The following is a 17998-nucleotide window of genomic DNA, read 5'->3' as shown; positions in this document are numbered from 1 at the left end:
CGATCCCGAAAGTCTTGGCTGCATAGACTATATAGTGCAGATCTGCACTATATAGTCTAAATTGAATGCAGATAGTCTAAATTGTATACATACTCTCTCTATATACAGGTTACATCTGCCCCACCTGCAGTGCACATGGTTTTGCCCATTTTGAGAACAAATTTGTACTGCCATCAGATCTGAATAAGGGCCATAGTCTGTGGGTAAACTTGCTATTAGTACTTGTATGTAGTGGTAGATTCTGACCTCTTAAGACCTACTGTATACACACTGTGACTAAGCGATATTTTATCCGATGTCGCTCATGTTGGCCCTTCTGACTGATATTGCTTGTAATATCGCTCAAGTCCCGCACACACGGGCCGATATCATTTTGCGATGTCACTAATTTTAGTCCTTTTGAACGATGTGGCTCATTGGGGCAGATGTATTAAGAATGGAGAAGAGATAAAGTGGAGATAAAGTGAAAGGAGATAACGCAGCAGCCAATCAACTCCCAACTGTCATATTTCAAACACAGCTGATTGGCTGGTGCGTTATCTCCTTCCACTTTATCTCCAGTTTATCTCTTCTCCAGGCTTAATACATCTGCCCCAGTATATCACCCAGAGTGTATACCCTGCCTAACGGCCGATGTATGCTCCCGCGGGTCACTAACCGCCTCTGACGTCTGTGAATGTATATTCTGCAGCATGGCCCCCGCTCTTGAGAGGCTCTTGGGCAGTTGCCCATGCATTAAGATGGCCCTGAACTTAACCCTCCTACAGCCTAACCCTATAGGTCCTCATACACTATGCGACGTAACCAAGGGGAGAAGGCTGGGTCCATTCTACAGTCCATTCATGCACTTTGTTAATTTTCTATTATCACAGGGAATCCATATTGTACCTGCAGGGTCTTTTGAACCCTCCCTTTTGTTTCTTCTGTCAGATATCTGTTGTCGGTGCGTTTTGCATGTTTGCCAGTTTTACTTATGTACGGCACCTTCGGTGTGTGTTCAATAAATACCTGCATTGTGAAAACACTGTGGAGACAGGCATTTGTCAGGCAGGCCAGATAGGAGGAGATACCAGTAGTCCAGCCTGGAGATGACCAGTGAGTGGATGAGGATGAGGGTCTTAGTAGCATCCTGGGTCTGATCCTGATTGAGATGGAAATGGCAGGACTACGAGAGGTGGTTAATGTTTTAAAGGAGAGGGAAGAACCAAGGATAACTCCAAGACAGAGTACTTGAGGGCTACAGGAGATAGTCATACCCACTTCCATGAGTGCAGGGGGTGTAGCTGCTATACGGCCAAGCTGATTCCAGAGCCCACAGTTCCCCCTTTAAAAATAAAAATAAAATCCCCAGGCTCAGGCAGCATGGTCCCTCTGTGCTACTCTTAACCATACTTCTCAACTATCCCATTTTTTGGGGGATGGTCCTTTGTCCCTCCCACGGCTGGCAGTGTCCCGCAGTGGGGGGAGTTGGGACTCCACCCTGCCACACGCTTGCTTCTCTGCTAGAATAGACATTGGGCGGTATTCAATGTGAATACCGGCGACGTGCAGCGAATCCTGTTTAGGATTCGCTGCACATTCGCCATGGGTCGCCTCGTTCGGTATTCAACGGGCGGTATTCAATGTGAATACCGGCGACGTGCAGCGAATCCTGTTAAGGATTCGCTGCACATTAGCCACTGGTCGCCGCGTTCCGGAGCCTCGCCGGCTCCGGTATTCAACGAGTCAGGGGCTCGCTGCCCCTGACTGGCGAGTATGAGCTCCTGCGGCGAACGCCGCAGGGAGCCTGAGGACGGTGGCAGGCAGGGAGATGGAAGTCTCCCTGCCTGCCCCAGAACGTTTGTGGGGGGGAGGTGGGCTCCCCGGGAGCCAGGCAGCACAGGCTGCCCCCCGGGGGTGCCAGCAGGGGACCGGGTATATTCACTACACCCGATCATGAATATGTAATGATCGGGTGAAGTGAATATATAAAGCGCAACGGAATCTGCTGCGCTATATAAAAAAACTGTAAATAATTAAATAAATAATTAATATCTAATGAGCGGCTCGACTCCGGCCCCCTGCTGGCTGCTCTGTGTAAAAATAAAAATAAAATAAAAAATAAATTATTTTTTTATTAAATATATATTCATGTGCTTACAGAATAAAAATAGCATGCCCCTCCTCAGAATAAAATTCCAGATTGTTTTACACCAATTGTAAAAAGTTACACCTTCCACTTCACCATAAAAAGATAGCGATTGCTACTCGATGAATCATGGCGAAAAAAACCTTGAAATGTATTCGCTATCTGGTCATTAAATACGGTGATTCACCGTTTTAGTCAGAAATTCGCCTTACAGCACGAATTAGGGTGATTCACCGTTTTAGTCAGAAATTCGCCTTACAGCACAAAATCGCCATAAAAACCTGGCGAATCAGCCTCATTGAATACCGCCCAACGAGTCAGGGGCTCGCTGCCCCTGACCGGCGAATATGAGCTCCTGCGGCGAACGCCGCAGGGTGCCTGAGGACGGTGGCAGGCAGGGAGATGGAAGTCTCCCTGCCTGCCCCACAACGTTTGTGGGGATGAGGTGGGCTCCCCGGGTGCCAGGCAGCACAGGCTGGCCCCCGGGGGTGCCAGCAGGGGACCGGGCATATTCACTACACCCGATCATGAATATGTAATGATCGGGTGAAGTGAATATATGAATATCTAATGAGCGGCTCGGCTCCGGCCCCCTGCTGGCTGGTCTGTGTAAAAAAAAAATATATATATATTTTTTTTTAAATTAAATATATATTCATGTGCTTACAGCACATGAATAAAAATAGCATGCCCCTCCTCAGAATAAAATTCCAGATTTTTTTACACCAATTGTAAAAAACAAAACACTTTATTTTAAAAGTTCACCTTACACTTCACCATAAAAAGATAGCGATTGCTACTCGGTGAATCATGGTGAAAAAAACCTTCAAATGTATTCGCCATCTGGTCATTGAATAGGGTGATTCACCGTTTTAGTAAAAAATTCGCCAAACAGCACAAATTCGCCATAAAAACATGGCGAATCAGGCTCATTGAATACCGCCCATTGTCTATTCATGGGAGCAGGGCCGGTGCAAGGCACCGGAGCGCCCCAGGCGAGTCGGGCTGGGGGCGCCCCGGTGCCGGGGGGGGGGTGGGTGGTGTGTGTGTGTGAGGTGTGGGGTGGTACCTGTCCCAGAGCCAGATTAAGGTCTAAATGGGCCTGGAGCTGAAAATCATCAAGGGCCTATTATGCGCAATGATAGGGTTTGTGGCCAGCACCTAATAATGTGGGGGGCGTGACCAGTGTTCTGGTTGGGTGGTCTGCTCATGGGTGGGTCTCTATTTGTGTAAATACTTTCAACTAATTATATATGCCTGGAAAAAGCAGGAGGCTGGCATAAGAAAAATGCAGGGAGATATATTGGCGGGTGCCCTCCAAAAGGTGCACCCGCAGGATGCCGATGTCCTAAAATCCTAAGATACTTGCGGGGTGAGGCGGCACTCCAGTCATAAAAAGAATACTGAAAGACAAAACTTGATAGACAACATTTTAGCACCTTTTATGTGGTCATCTAAGTTTAGCACACCATATACCAGGATGCGGTCAATATGCCGGTGGTCGGAATCCCAGCGCTCAAAATACCGATGCCAGAATCCCGACCACTGCAATGCACTTTGTCCCTTTATGGGTGTCCCCCGCAAGGGGGAGCGATCCACAGCCCCCCTTGTCGGCATTGCGGAGGTCGGGATTCCGGCGTCAGTATTTTGACCGCCGGGATTCCGACCACCAGCATATCATACCGGACCCCATATACCCCTTATACAAATCATGCAACAAAAGACTAACCCCTTTATATTGTACTTGCCTCTTAGACATTATGCCACATGGAATGAGCAAAAATTCACACCGACTGAGCCAAAATTCACGTTATGCCACACAGATTAAGGCAAAATTTTGCCACATGGATTGAGCCAAAATACACACTATACCAAACAGATTAAGCAATAATGCACAATATGCTTCATAAACGGGCATTGCGCGCCAAAGGTGCGCATTAAAAATTACACCATAATGCCCATAACATGTTAAGCCACACACCATAATGTCCATTAAGTATTATGCCAAACACCTTAATGCCTATTAAAAATTATGCTACATAAGTGCTGCTTACCTATATGCTCATTGCCAGGGGTTACATGCTCATTGCCATGTGGGATTGCATGCTCATTGCCAAGGGGGAACACACGCTTGCGGTAACTGGGGGACAGCCGCCGCAGGGCAGAAATGACAGCCATTGACAGCCAGGCAGAGAGCAGGGGGCTGCCCCGCTGTATTCAGAGCAATGCAGGTCCCGGCTATTTGAAATAATACCCCTTTCACACCAGAAAATGCAGGGATTTACCCGGGCTGGCCCCTATTACACCAGCCTAGTTCCTGCATTTTCTGGTGTGAGGAGAGAAAACTACCCACCCCCCCCCCTTAAACTTTAGGGGTAGTTAACCAGCATTATCTTCGGAACCAACTGACCCATTTACATGTGGGCTTCAAATGATTTTCAAATGATTTTGGTCCTGTGAAACTGGGCCATTTGGTTCCAGAGAAATCTGTCCTCAAACAACATGAACAGCCATGAAATGACATTTCAAACATGAAAAAATCGGTTTACCCGCAATATCTCTAGAACCAATGAACCCATATGGACCAACCTGGTATCAGATTGAGTTAGACTGAGATCAACCTCGAGCTTCTGTGATGCCGTTGGAACCAGGTGGGGGTCGGAATTAGCAGGTCTCATGTTATCCTATGGGGAAAACGTCCCAGCTTTGCCTGGCGGTATCTCCGGTTCCCGGGGGGCTAGCAACGCGGGGCCAGGCTTGTTGGAAAGCCCTGACCCTCAGCTATAAAATGGGCCTATTTAGAGAGTGGGCCTGGAGCTGTAGCTCCATCAGCCCCATTGTTAATCCGGCTCTGACCTGTCCTACCGGCGCTGTCTATTTCAATCTGGCGGCGGAGGCAGCGGGGGTCCCTGCAGTCTATTAAAAATCACGAGCGCTATCCGCCGGGCTATGCGGAAGCGCTTCTAGTGTGAAAACTCTGGCAGCACGCTGATTGGCTGAGATCAGCGTGCGCCGTGCTGCCAGAGTTTTCACACTAGAAGCGCTTCCGCATAGCCCGGCGGATAGCGCTCGTGATTTTTAATAGACTGCAGGGACCCCCGCTGCCTCCGCCGCCAGATTGAAATAGACAGCGCCGGTAGGACAGGTACCCGGGCGGCATTTTCCGCCCTCCAGTGGCCGGCGCCCTAGGCAAATGCCTAGGTTTGCCTAGTGGTGGCGCCGGCCCTGCATGGGAGGCAAAGAGACAGTGGCGAAAATGGGGGCGTGGCTTCACGGACACGCATATTCCTGCAAGGCCATACCCCCTTTTCAGGCCCTTGGTGTGTGCTGCGTAGGAGTACCAACAGGGGACATAACTCATCTCTTGTATAGTCTGCAGGGCGGAGATTTCCTGCAATTACAAGCCCAGCGCGAGCTGGACATGGCCACATTATACACGAAAGCTTCGGAATCTATAATGGTTGCACCCTGCAGAGATTTATAGGACAATTCCTAAAGCTTATACAAAATAAAGAGGTGATGTTGCCCATAGCAACCAATCAGATTCTGTCCATCACTTCCTAGGATTTTATAGAATAATGATAGACAGAATCTTTTCATTTGTAGAAGTTTTAGTAAATGTACCCAGATGTCTGTGAGATTACAGCAAATACAATATTCTTATTCTGTAGAAATCATGCACTTACCAATGTAACTTTTGGCTCCTTCTATGGCACGGGATACGGTTGGTCGGTCGACCTGAAGATGATTGACATTCATTAGGTCGACACCACTAGGTCGACATACTGCAAGGTGTCTAGATGGTTCTTATCTGCCGTCAAATTCTATGTTTCTATAGCTGGCCATACATCAGAAAGATCGATCTTAAGATCGATTGCGCTCATGATTGTGTACAATTTCCCTTGAAATCCCCGGCAGTCCTTGGTGGTTTTTGGACACACAATCTACACACAATCCATCTTACAATCAGTCATACAATCCATCTGCTGTATGATTGTGTATACAAGATGTGCGCACAATCTGCATACAATCCATCTTACAATCAATTGAGATTGTATGATTGGGTACAATATCTTTCTGATGTATGGCCACCTTAAGTCTAGGTCAACATGGGACAAGGTTGACAAATCATTAGGTCGACACAAGCATTAGGTCGACAAGGTCTAGCTCAACAGTCAAAAGGTTGACATGGGGTTTTTCACTGTTTTTCGAGCCAACATGTTTCCGACAGGAGGTATTTCATGCCCTTCCATCCACTAGGGCGTGGTGGGAGAATAAAATAATGTGCCAAGCGCGACCAATTCCATGCCTGTGGACATGCCCTTTTATTCTCAATTTCTGGCTACAGGTAAAATCCTATGCCCAAGAACACCTATTGAACTACAATACTAAACTAAACGAAACCCCCCCCCCCCCCCCTGGAGTTATTTAAAGAAAAACTTCACCACTTGTTTTTGATGGATTGGTTGGAGACCACACTACACAAAAAAAAACTCACAAAAAATTATTTAAGTACCTGGGATTGTTATATTAACATATTACCCAGAGACTTCCAAGGCAGGATCAAACAAACACTCCAGAACACAGAATATTTTGAAACATGTATGGTACAGGGAGATCCACCAATTTTACTGGGCAGCTAGGGGAAAGGGGGTCTGGGATGGGGAACACGGGAAGATCCTGGGGGCCTTGGTCTCTACGCTGATAGACTATATTAACTCTACCTGATCTGAGACAAACGAACGACACAGATAACAATTGTCGAGTAATGACTGATGTGGGCATAAGTTTATTGGAAATAATGATTTTCTTTTTATTATGATTCAAGCTAATGTTATACATGTCAGCATATTTGTGCCCTTCGTCATGTCACATTCATATTGTACAAATCACGCTGTTATTGACAAATGTATTGTACGGTGAAAGCATAATAAAAATATAAAAAAATAAAATAAAAAAAAGTGCCAAGCGCAGCGAGCCATGCGAGGGGACGCGGTACACTTAACACTGTGTCTATGTTGACTGTGTCAACCTGTGTCGACCTAAAAACTGTTGACCATCTTTAGGTCAACCAACCAATCCATACCCCTATGGCATTTCCCTGCTATACATATGTTTGGTATAACAGTGGTTCGACTAGAAATGTTGCCCCCCCCCCCATGCCAAAAACATTCTGCCTCCCCCCACGATACATTAGTTATTTTTTATTTATTTTTAACTACATGCTGATTGACACTGTTTTCTTTCCAAGGGTTTCCTGCTTGCATACAGTGTTTTCTTGCTCACTGCCAGGTGCTTTAATGCTCATTGCCAGGGGTCACATGCTCGTTACCAGGGGATACATGCACGTTGCAAGAGGTTTCTATCTCATTGCCATTGGTTACATGCTCATTGCCAGGGGTTACATAGGGAATGGCAGGGAGTTACATGCTCATTGCCATGCGAATACATGCAGGTCGTCAGGGGTTTCTTGCTCATTGCCATTGGTCACATGCTCGTTGCCAGGTGTTTCAGGCTCGTTGCCAGGGATTACATAGTCAGTGCCAGGGATTTACATGCTAGGAAGAAGATGTTTACAGTGCACCAGCGCTCCTGGAATCTGGAACTTGCAGATAGCATTGTACGCACTCCCCTGACAGACGCTAGTAGCATCTGTCCCCTCCAAGGCAGTGGCCATTTTTGGAGGGCCATTTTATGCAGATTCTATGCGGTCAGTCAAACCGCATAAAATCTGACACCGCACCCCAGCTTGTGCTGCAGTGCCATTGTTACATCGCTGTAGTAAGTGTAGAAAATGTATTGGCAGGATTGCTGTTTCAGTCCTTTAAGCTTGTCCATCTGCCTGTCATATTAGGTTATGCCTATCTCTGATTGTTAATGATGATGCCCTATTGCATAAGTTTGAGTTTAAATAACTAGGGTGTAGATGGTTTTTGTGGTGCCCACTGTTTGGGGATGGAAAGCTTAGCTTATTCCCGCTATAGAACAGGCCCTGTGGAAACACTGGCATACCCTCCAACTGTACCGATTTAGCCGGTACAGTACTGTTTTTTAATGGTCTGTACCGGCGAAATCAGACTGTACCGATTGTACCGATTTTTGATAGGCAGCTCCTCTGTCTCTGGGAATTGTAGTTTTCTTCTATTACACTTAGGGTTGCCACCTCTCCTGGATTTCCTGGATTCCACCTGATTTGGTGGCAACCCTCCAGGATGTTTTTGCAGTCCCCCGGATTCTGGGATTCTCCTGGAATCCGGGTGACTTTGAAAGCCTCTACAGCCACCCAACTGAGTGTGCACACTGTCAGGGGCATAGGGAGGGTGGTTCAAGTGGAGCGCGAGCTCCGGGTGCCAGAAAGGCCACAGGGCATGCACAGTGTTTCTCCAGCACTTGCGAGTTGCTGCCCGCCCCACAACTCCCTCTACCTCCAGAAATATTTAAACTGGCCCGCAGGAGAGGAGAGAGGAGCACTGTGCAGCCAACAGCTGAGAATGCTGCAGCAGTGCTTCCTCCCAAACTGAGCCTCCGAGGAGAGATAAGACGGCTGCTACTGTGTATCAATCCCAGGGCAGAGCCGTCTGTGCTGTCAGCTGAGGAAATGGTGAGGCCAGTGTGGAGGGGGGGATTTATGTGTGTGGGCGGTCAGTGTTTGGGGCAGATATGCATGTTAGAGAAGTGTGGGGGGGGTTTTTGCTGTGATGTTGTTGTCACTAGAGTCAGGATGAGAGGAGGATGTATGAGGTATCTCTGTGTAGGAGTTGTCAGTATGGGAAATGTGTTATTAAATGTAACAATAGGGACTTCAATACATGTCTGTATGAGAGGCCATGCCCTCTTTTCCATGAGCGCGTGCGCACATGAAGGTGGTGGTGGTGGTGGTGGTGGGGGGGGGATCTCCAGGAATCAAAGATGCCTGAGGTGGCAACCCTAATTACACTGCTGGCTGCTCTTTGGGTGTAAGTGGCCTGCCAAGACTACATTTCCCGGGTTGCACTGCAGGGGGACTCAGCGGGATGGCCGTCCTCCCCTTGCTTAGTGATTTCTCACCGGGACCCCTGCACCACTTCTCCGTTCCCAGGGGAGGGCAAAATGAGCACACACCACAGAGCAAAGGGATTAGAGCTGATGGGCAGCTGAGGAGGGCACAGGAAGCCGGGGAGTGCTGCTAACATGATACCCGGGTCATCCTGGGGCCCCGGGTACATGATGTGAATTGAGGCCAATACACATTCGGAAAGGGGACTTGTCCACACCCACTTTTCCACTGACCGCGCCCATTTGGCCACGCCCCCATTCCGAATGTGCACCGATTTCTGCCCTCCAGATGTTGGAGGGTATGCACTGAGTATGAAATTTACTAAGATGTGAATTCTTCTTCACATGTGATGTTGCTATGGGCAACCAATCAGATCCTGTTTACTAGAGGGTGCTAAATAAATAAATAAAAAGTAGATTCAGATTGGTTGCCCATAGCAACATCACATGTGAAGTAGAATTCACATCTTAGTAAATTTCCCCCTGATTGTCCTATAGGGGTAATTCAGATCTGATTGCAGTTAAGCCACCACCCCTCTCTCCCTGTATTGTTCCTTTGTACGGTGCTGCAAAACACTTGTGGCGCCTTATAAATAAAGTTTTTATAATAATAATAATAAAATCCCACCTTGCAAATAAATGTACTCGCTGTGCAGATGGATGTATACGGCTACACATCCATTTGCAGCCGTAGGAATATGTCCAGAACCCATCGGAACAGACTCACCATCTAATGATTTTTACACTGGCCACAACTCATTGCAGGCTCAGAGTAGCCCTGGACTTACTCAGCGGTGCGATGGAAAAAGGCATATCTGGCCTGGAGCTGACATCACACACCCTCCTCTAAAATGCTCAGGCACTACTATCGTTTTCCCAGACACTCCTAGCATTTTCTAGGCACGCCTGAGTTTTTCTTAACACTGGTTACCAACCCCAGGCGCTACTACTACAATAAAGAAACGTTTTATTTATAATTGTTTATCTAACAATTTTAAGTGGCATTTTTTTGTCTATTAAGTAAATTAATTAAATTAATTAAGTAAGTGTTCTTTATTGTGGTAGTAGCGCTGCTAAAATTCTATTTTTTTCCTTGTTAACATTTCCTTGTAGCGATTGACTACCCCTAACCCCTAGCAGCTGCTCATTGGGAACCAGTCGATATCACAGGCGCCTGAATGTATTCTTGGTACTCTTTACCTAGAACTGCGCCCGCGATTGGCATCGCGGGCGTCAGGGGTAAAAAATCGCGGGCATCGCATGCACATAAAAAACGGGTGCGACGCGATGCCCGCGATTTTCCCATAGGGATCAATGTTAAAAGTGAGATTGGACGCGATTTTAGTGTTAAATGCCTCAATGCCCGCGATTTTTACATAGGAAACAATGTTAAATGGGCCACAGAGCCCTAATAGTCCCCCTGAAGTCTTAAATGGCCCCCACAATTTTTAACGCCACCCCACGATCAACGTGAACCCGAAGCGTGGCGAGCGCAGCAAGCCCGCGAGGGGCGGCGGTACGCGTCCTCCGACCTTTTCATACCCCCACTATCCACGTCGGCGTGGAGTTGAGAATAGAATAGTGTGGCGAGCGCAGCGAGCCACCGAGCCCGAAGCGTGGCGAGCGCAGCGAGCCCCGCGAGGGGACGCGGATACCTGTGAAGCCCGCGAAGGGACGCGTTTACCTGTGAAGGTATCCGCGTCCGCTCGCTGCGCTCGCCACGCTTCGGGCTCAGTGGCTCGCTGCGCTCGCCACACTATTCTATTCTCAACTCCACGCCGACGTGGATAGTGGGGGTATGAAAAGGTCGGAGGACGCATACCGCCGCCCCTCGCGGGCTCGCTGCGCTCGCCACGCTTCGGGTTGACGTTGATCGTGGGGTGGCGTTAACAATTGTGGGGGCCATTTCAGACTTTAGGGTGACTATTTGGGCTCTGTGGCCCATTTAACATTGTTTCCTATGGAAAAATCGCGGGCATTGAGGCATTGAACACTAAAATCGCGTCCAATCTCACTTTTAACATTGATCCCTATGGGAAATCGCAGCCATCGCGGGCATCGCATCGCACCCGTTTTTTAGTGCATACGATGGTCACGATGGGCGCCGTTCTAGGTAAAGAGTCCCGTATTCTTTTTTTAATAAAATTTTGTCTATACCAGCCCCAGCCGCCTATTTCCTGTCAATCACCTTGCGGACTTCATCACTGCATGGCCTTGCGCATGCATACTGCGAAACGTACGTGTGCATACTACAAACTGTATGCATGCGCAGTTTACATATAATCGGCCACGTGATGAGGCAGTAACACAACTGGAGTCCATGTACAATAAGTTTGTGATGAGGGGCTACAATGTCAAACTGCTGAACAGTATGAAATATAAAGCACTAACAAGAGAGTCCCTTTTAGAGCAAAATGTGTTTATTGAAATTTTTTTAGGACATAATGAACAAAACAGTGAAAAACTCATGTCGACCTAATGACTGTCGACCTTGACCCAAGTTGACCTATAACCCTGTCAACCTTGGTCCATGTCGACCTAAGTGTGGTCTAATAGATGTACCGATTCCAGAGATGATACTATTCCAGTATGGTTGTAAGGAGGAACAATCCCACCAAATATGGAAAGGGTTCCCCGGGCCCGAGGAGCAGTGCCAACACACATTAGGTAAACCTAGCCCCATTTTAGATATAACATCAGGACATCTGTACGACCGCGTCATTAGTTTATATTGCGTCTCCCCCACTAGTGTGCTGGGGGAGCAAGCATGCGCAAGCTGGAATTTTTTTCCCATTTAGCAGATGTTAAATCCACCCTCAAGTCTTTATTCCGCTTTTTAGTAAAATGGGAGATTCCGACTAGTATCCTCTAACAAAAAATTATAAATCGTGGACACAGGACGTGAAGGGGGGTCTGTTGCCGCACAAAGAAGTTTGAAAGGAGTTAGAGTGGAAGACCGAGGGCCTAGACATAGCATGAAGGGTTGAGCTTGTAAGTAGCACCAAAAATCACTTGCGGGCAAATTCCATTCCCTCCGAAGGGATTACTCCTTTCTCGTTTACCAGCTGCCCTATGCGAAAGAGACCCTGGTTGTACCATGATCGAAAAGTACTGGCCTCGGAACCTGGGGAAAAAAGTTTGTCGTAAAGGAAGGCCATATAAGGGGATGATAGCGAGGAGAGAGAGGGAGGAGAGAGAGGGAAGTTTCCGAGCAGCTTTCCAGCAGAAACTAGGGAGGTGGAAGAGCCACGGAACAACGTTAATGGGATAGGGTAAGGCGTAACTTTCAGGCACTGAAACGTTGACCACTTCACAGTTGACCGAGTCATTCTTTAAAAGACCTGAGTGCCGCTGATACAGCTCTCTCTCTATATATGTCTAGTGTCCATGCGATTCTGAAACACTGCCATCTGTTGGCAGCAAGTGAAACTACATCTTCTAGCTTTTGAAACATTATCTTCGAGCAGGTTTACCAGTATATATATATATATATATATATATATATATATACATACATACACACACTTTGGAGCAAATGGAGTTTTTAATTAAAATAATTCTATTATTTAGATAATGAAATTCATTAAAGAGAATTTAAAGAGAGGAGAGCAAAGGGGTTAAGATCTATGTGCAGTGGTTTTTTTTGGAAGTAGACCAGCGCCCCTTATTCCATTTCTATATCCTTTATATAAGTCACCTCATATTCTAGCTTTAGAATAGCAGGTGACTTCCCCTTTGAATAAATAAAACATTTTCCAGATCCCATTGTACAGTATCCCCTCACAATATCACATTCAGCTACGAGGTGTCCTTATTACAGTTCTATTAACGTTGTATCAGCTTAGTGACCTTGAATAAATGGGATTCATGCTCATCCCTCAGATACTGTACATTAGGTAGAGCACACTATGTAACAATGCTCCCACCAGCCCACTCCTATGTTATTGGTAAAAAGGAAATAAATTAGATTTTAGCACCTCTGCAACAATTTGTTTATCTTTGCCTATAAATTGATTGCTGTGAATGTCAGTAAGGAAATGGGCCCTCGGCGGTTGCACCACGAGATCACTGTTTGCTGAGAAATAACTTCAAATTCAAACCACTTCCAAGCTTAAATCTCATTAGCTCTGCAAAGGACGGGGGATATTGAATAATTCTAAATCAAAGGGATATAAAAACGTTCGCAGAAGAAAATTGAAACATTTTCTTCCAATCCAGAGCTTTCATTAAATTGCTTCCGGAATAGTTCTCCGACATTTCTCATTGTGTTTATCTATGCAGTGACATGTTTTTAACCTCAGCGACGTCCTGGAAAACGCCTGAAGCGGGTGTTCTAATGCAATGCATGTGTAATAACATGGAGTCAGCGCTGTCCAGCACTCGGGAACCTATCAGACTGCACTTAAGTCAGTTGCCTAAATTAAGGTCATTTTTTCCCCATTTAAATAGAAATGGAACAAACACATTTATATAAATGATATTCGATTTCCTAGTGGCAGATTAATACCAGCCATGCTGTGCACCTTAATGGCATCTTAGCCGGTGTCTCAGGCTCCTGCAGCGTCTTACTGTTCATTTTGGGATTCAAAATGTAGCATCGTCGAAAGCCAATTTTAGAGACGGGTGCAAAAAAAAATGAATAAGACAACAATATAACCTATTCATACACATCATAAAAACTCAGGGGGTAAATGTACTAAAGGTTAAAAAAAATAAAATAAAAAGAAGAGGTGATATTGCCCATAGCAACCAATCAGATTCTGTCTATAATTTTCTAGAATGCAAAATAGAAACGACTCGTATTGGTTTCTATAGCAAATTATTATTATTATTTTTTTTTAGAAACTTTATTAAATGTACCCATAAGACACACTTGGGAGACCGGGTATGGATGGAAAAGTCCACAGCTAATAGGTCAATACTGTAAGGTGGACATGCAAACGTCCACTTTGACAAAAGGTTGACCTGAAAAAGGCTGACATTGACAAAAGATCAACACAAGCAGAAGGTCATCATGAGGTTTGTAAGATTTGGGTGACACCTGTCAACATGGATCCTCAATTACTGTATTAGTGCATTAGTACCATTTCCAATTGGAGATTGGATGGATTTTAAAGTATGAAAGAAAAAAAAAAAACCTCAGGTCAACCTTTTGTCAATTATTATGGTGTTAATAGGTGTTAGTAAGGGGGGGGGGTTATTATTATTATTATTATTATGGTGTTAATAGGTGTTAGCAGTGTGCAATGGATGTCACTCCATACACATGAACCAGGAGTATTGGTTTATTAGCCCTTTGACTGCCAACAAGAGAAGTGTAAAAAAATCTGCTAAAAATGGGGCAGATGTATTAACCAGCGTTAAGTGCAAAAATGCACTTAACGCTGGTTAACTGGGGGGGATTACGTCTGTCCTAATGTATTACTAGCGCACCTCGTAACTCGGCGGGGCTGTCCCTGCAATCCCCCCCAGGGATTAACGGCCGGGGTGATGTATTAACAGCCTTCAAGGCGTTAATTCACCCTGGCCGCTTCGCCAGCTCAGGGCTAGCGTTGTCCTATCCCCCACTATGGGGACAACGCTAGCCCTGCGTCTGGCTTGAGCTGCGCTGGAGATCTCGCACATGCCCAGTAAGCCGGGCAGGGGGGGGCGACTGCGACTGCGCATGTGCGGGGCGGCGAGGGAGCCGATAAGGAGAGCCGTTAATGCTGGGGATAACGGCTCTCCTTATCGGCTTTGGGGGGGTTAATACATCTGCCTATAACGTTTGCCCGCTTCTCCACGTTATGCTGGAGAAGCGGGACTCGTTATTCTCAAAACGTTATAGGCAGATTAGTACATCTGCCCCAATGTCACTAATATATTTGCCCGTATAAATTCAAATAAAAAATGCTGTGTAAAAAAAAAAAATTATATATATATATATACTAGATTTCCTATATATGGTAAACATTACAGATCATTATGGTAACATTGTTTGCTTGTCAATTTTCACATCTATTTTGACAAATGTACTTGTCACTGAAAGGGTTACCCGGCAGATAACATGATGCAGAGTAACGCTGAGTTAATACAGGTATACAGGTGCATAACAAGTACACAGATTTAGCCAGAGATTTATAAGGGTTAATGGAAGCATTAGTGTAGTAAACACTTGTATTATGCATTGAGTGGTGGCTGTTGGGTGGTGATGCAGTAGCACTGGTACCGCCACTGTATAAGGCAGTAAGATGCACAGGGCACATCCCATCTAAAAAAACGGAAGACGGAGGGAGGAGACAAGCAAACGGGCCATAGACAGCGGTCACACTTGGCTGGATGTCGAGCTGTGACAGCGAGTGCAGTCCCGCCTGGGTGTGGTGCAGCTCACAGATCTTGTCCACGTTGACTTTTGTCAAGGTTGACACTATGCATGTCGACCTATTGATTGCCAACCTAGACATCGTCAGTCAGCCATCCAGATTTCCAGCCTTAGGTAGAGTCCCAGATCCAGCAGGAAAGGAAGACACAGAGAGCAGGGCACCCCCCAGCATCTTATAGCTCATGTAGACTGAGACACAAACACAAATTGTGCGTAGAACTCCACCTAGAGCTTTGTCGGATTGGATGGCAATCTAAAACTGGCCACACACACAGATTGATCTGTCCAATCTGGAACAACAAAACCTTTAAATTTATGAGAAAACGACAATCAAAGATTTGCTGGAAAACAGACAATGCTATTAAATCAATATGACACAAAAAAAATTATCCAAGCAATTGTTTTTGTCTGTTTTCCAGCATTTGGGAGCAAATTTTTGATTATCATTTTCTCCCATATATTTCCAGGTCTTTTGTCCCACCAGATAGATTGGACAGATAAATCTGTGTGTGTATGGCCAGCTTTAGTCACACCACACAACTTGCACTATGCAGCACAAAGGATAGGATGAGGACCCATAACATGTTTGTTTTGTAACTTGCTTATAGCATGTAACATTATGCCGGTTTTATTGTATTGCATTTATGCTTCTTGGATATACTCCATGTTCCTGATTATCCCTGTATATTATACGTAACACCAGCTCACCTCCAGGGCATATAAGGATTTGGATCAATGGATACTTTCTCCACTTGTAACCGATGTGATAACTACATCGCTTAGCCTTAGCACATGCCGCCACATCGCCCTGTGTGTATATAGGGCATAAGCTGGTCATACAACAACAATCCAAGTTTTTGTCATTTCTACAGATGTTTACCAGCGATTTGCAAATATATTTGCCCGTCAAATCTGAAAATGCCCATACCCCAGCTAGTCCAATATGCAGGACAATCTGCAATGGCATGGTGATCATTTTTTGATCCCAATCAATTGCGGAAGCCCATCCATCAGAGATGGATCGAGGTATTTTGACAATTTTTAGGATGATTGTGCTAACACACAGGATCTCAAACTCAGTCCTCAGGACACCACACAGTGGATGTTTTGCAGGTCTCCTCACAGAATCACAAGCAAAATAATTAGCGCCATTTGTGGATCTTTTAAGATGTGACAGTGGGTGACTTGGAAACCATGAACTGTGTGGGGTCCTGTGGACAGAGTTTGAGCACCACTGCAATAAATCATTGCTGATGTACGGGCTTCTTCAATTGATGATTACAATCAGAGTGATCACAATGTCCAAAATGTTGGGACACACTGCAATGGGAGTTGACAGCAAATCACTGGTAAATATCTGATGGGCAGAGGTGGCCAAACTGCTCCTCAAGAAGAACCAACAGCTGACGTATTTCAGGCCACCTGTATATCTATAGTAGGAATGAATGCAGCAGGTTTGAAAATGTGACAGTAATGACTACAGCTGTGCACCAGCTAGGTGATCTGGGAAACATGGACCGTTGGTAGATCTCAAGGACCAGTTTGGCCACCCCTGCTGTAGTGTATGAGAGCATATTGCAAGATTGGGAATTCATACAATCATGGAACAAACTACAAAATCATCAAATTGTGAATTTCAGATTGCTAATGAGGGACTTTACTAAAGGGGGTCATATTTTGGGTTTAAAACCCAAAATCGGACTATTTCCTCTCTGGTGAAGTTTTGAGATTATTGGCATCAGGCCATGGAGATGAACAGGCATGGTAAGCATTAAAATCTTTCCACCCCTCCCCTGGTCCCCATCTGTCTTCACAGCTCTCGCAAGTTTGAAACTGATCAGTGTTCCTCCAAAAATTGCGTTCACTTTGTTATATCTTAACACAAAAGGAGTCATTCGGTCTGTTGATTGGCCTCTAGTGGTCACCAGCAGTACTTCACCTCAGAGGAGTAGTTAGCCTTTTATATATTTAGATAATGCAAGTCAGATTATTAAGGGTGTTATCTCAAAATTGGAAATGCCTTTATGAACCCACGGTACAAGATGCCGTCACGTTCTTTCTTGACATAAATCTTTGATATTACTCCGTGTGAAAAGCGGTTCTTTAAACCCTTGAGTGGTGGGTTTTGCTGGGGCAGGACAAACCTACCAGAGCAGGTTTGTCCTGCCCCAGCAAAACCAACCACAGATCATAGGAAGCCGCCGGCCCCCTCACCTTGGCTCCGGCGTTAGTACGCCAGAGCTCCCCTGCCCCAGCCACCTGTCAGTCATCACACGGGCAGCAGGCTGAGGGATGTTTCACAGCGGCTCGGCAGGACTCGGGCGCCTGAACTCTCCCGATTCCCCCCAAACATCCGAGCCTGCCGCCTACGTCATTGCTTGAAACTGCATGCCGGCTGGGGAAGAGGGAGTCACGGCGTACAAATCGCTGGAGCAAAGGTGATGGGGGCTCTAGAGGTGGTGCACATTGCACAT

Source organism: Crinia signifera, chromosome 19 (assembly GCF_055691185.1).
Source record: "Crinia signifera chromosome 19, ASM5569118v1, whole genome shotgun sequence".
Lineage (NCBI taxonomy): Eukaryota > Metazoa > Chordata > Amphibia > Anura > Myobatrachidae > Crinia > Crinia signifera.
The sequence above is the reverse complement of the archived record's forward strand: the minus strand, read 5'-3'. Positions refer to the sequence as shown.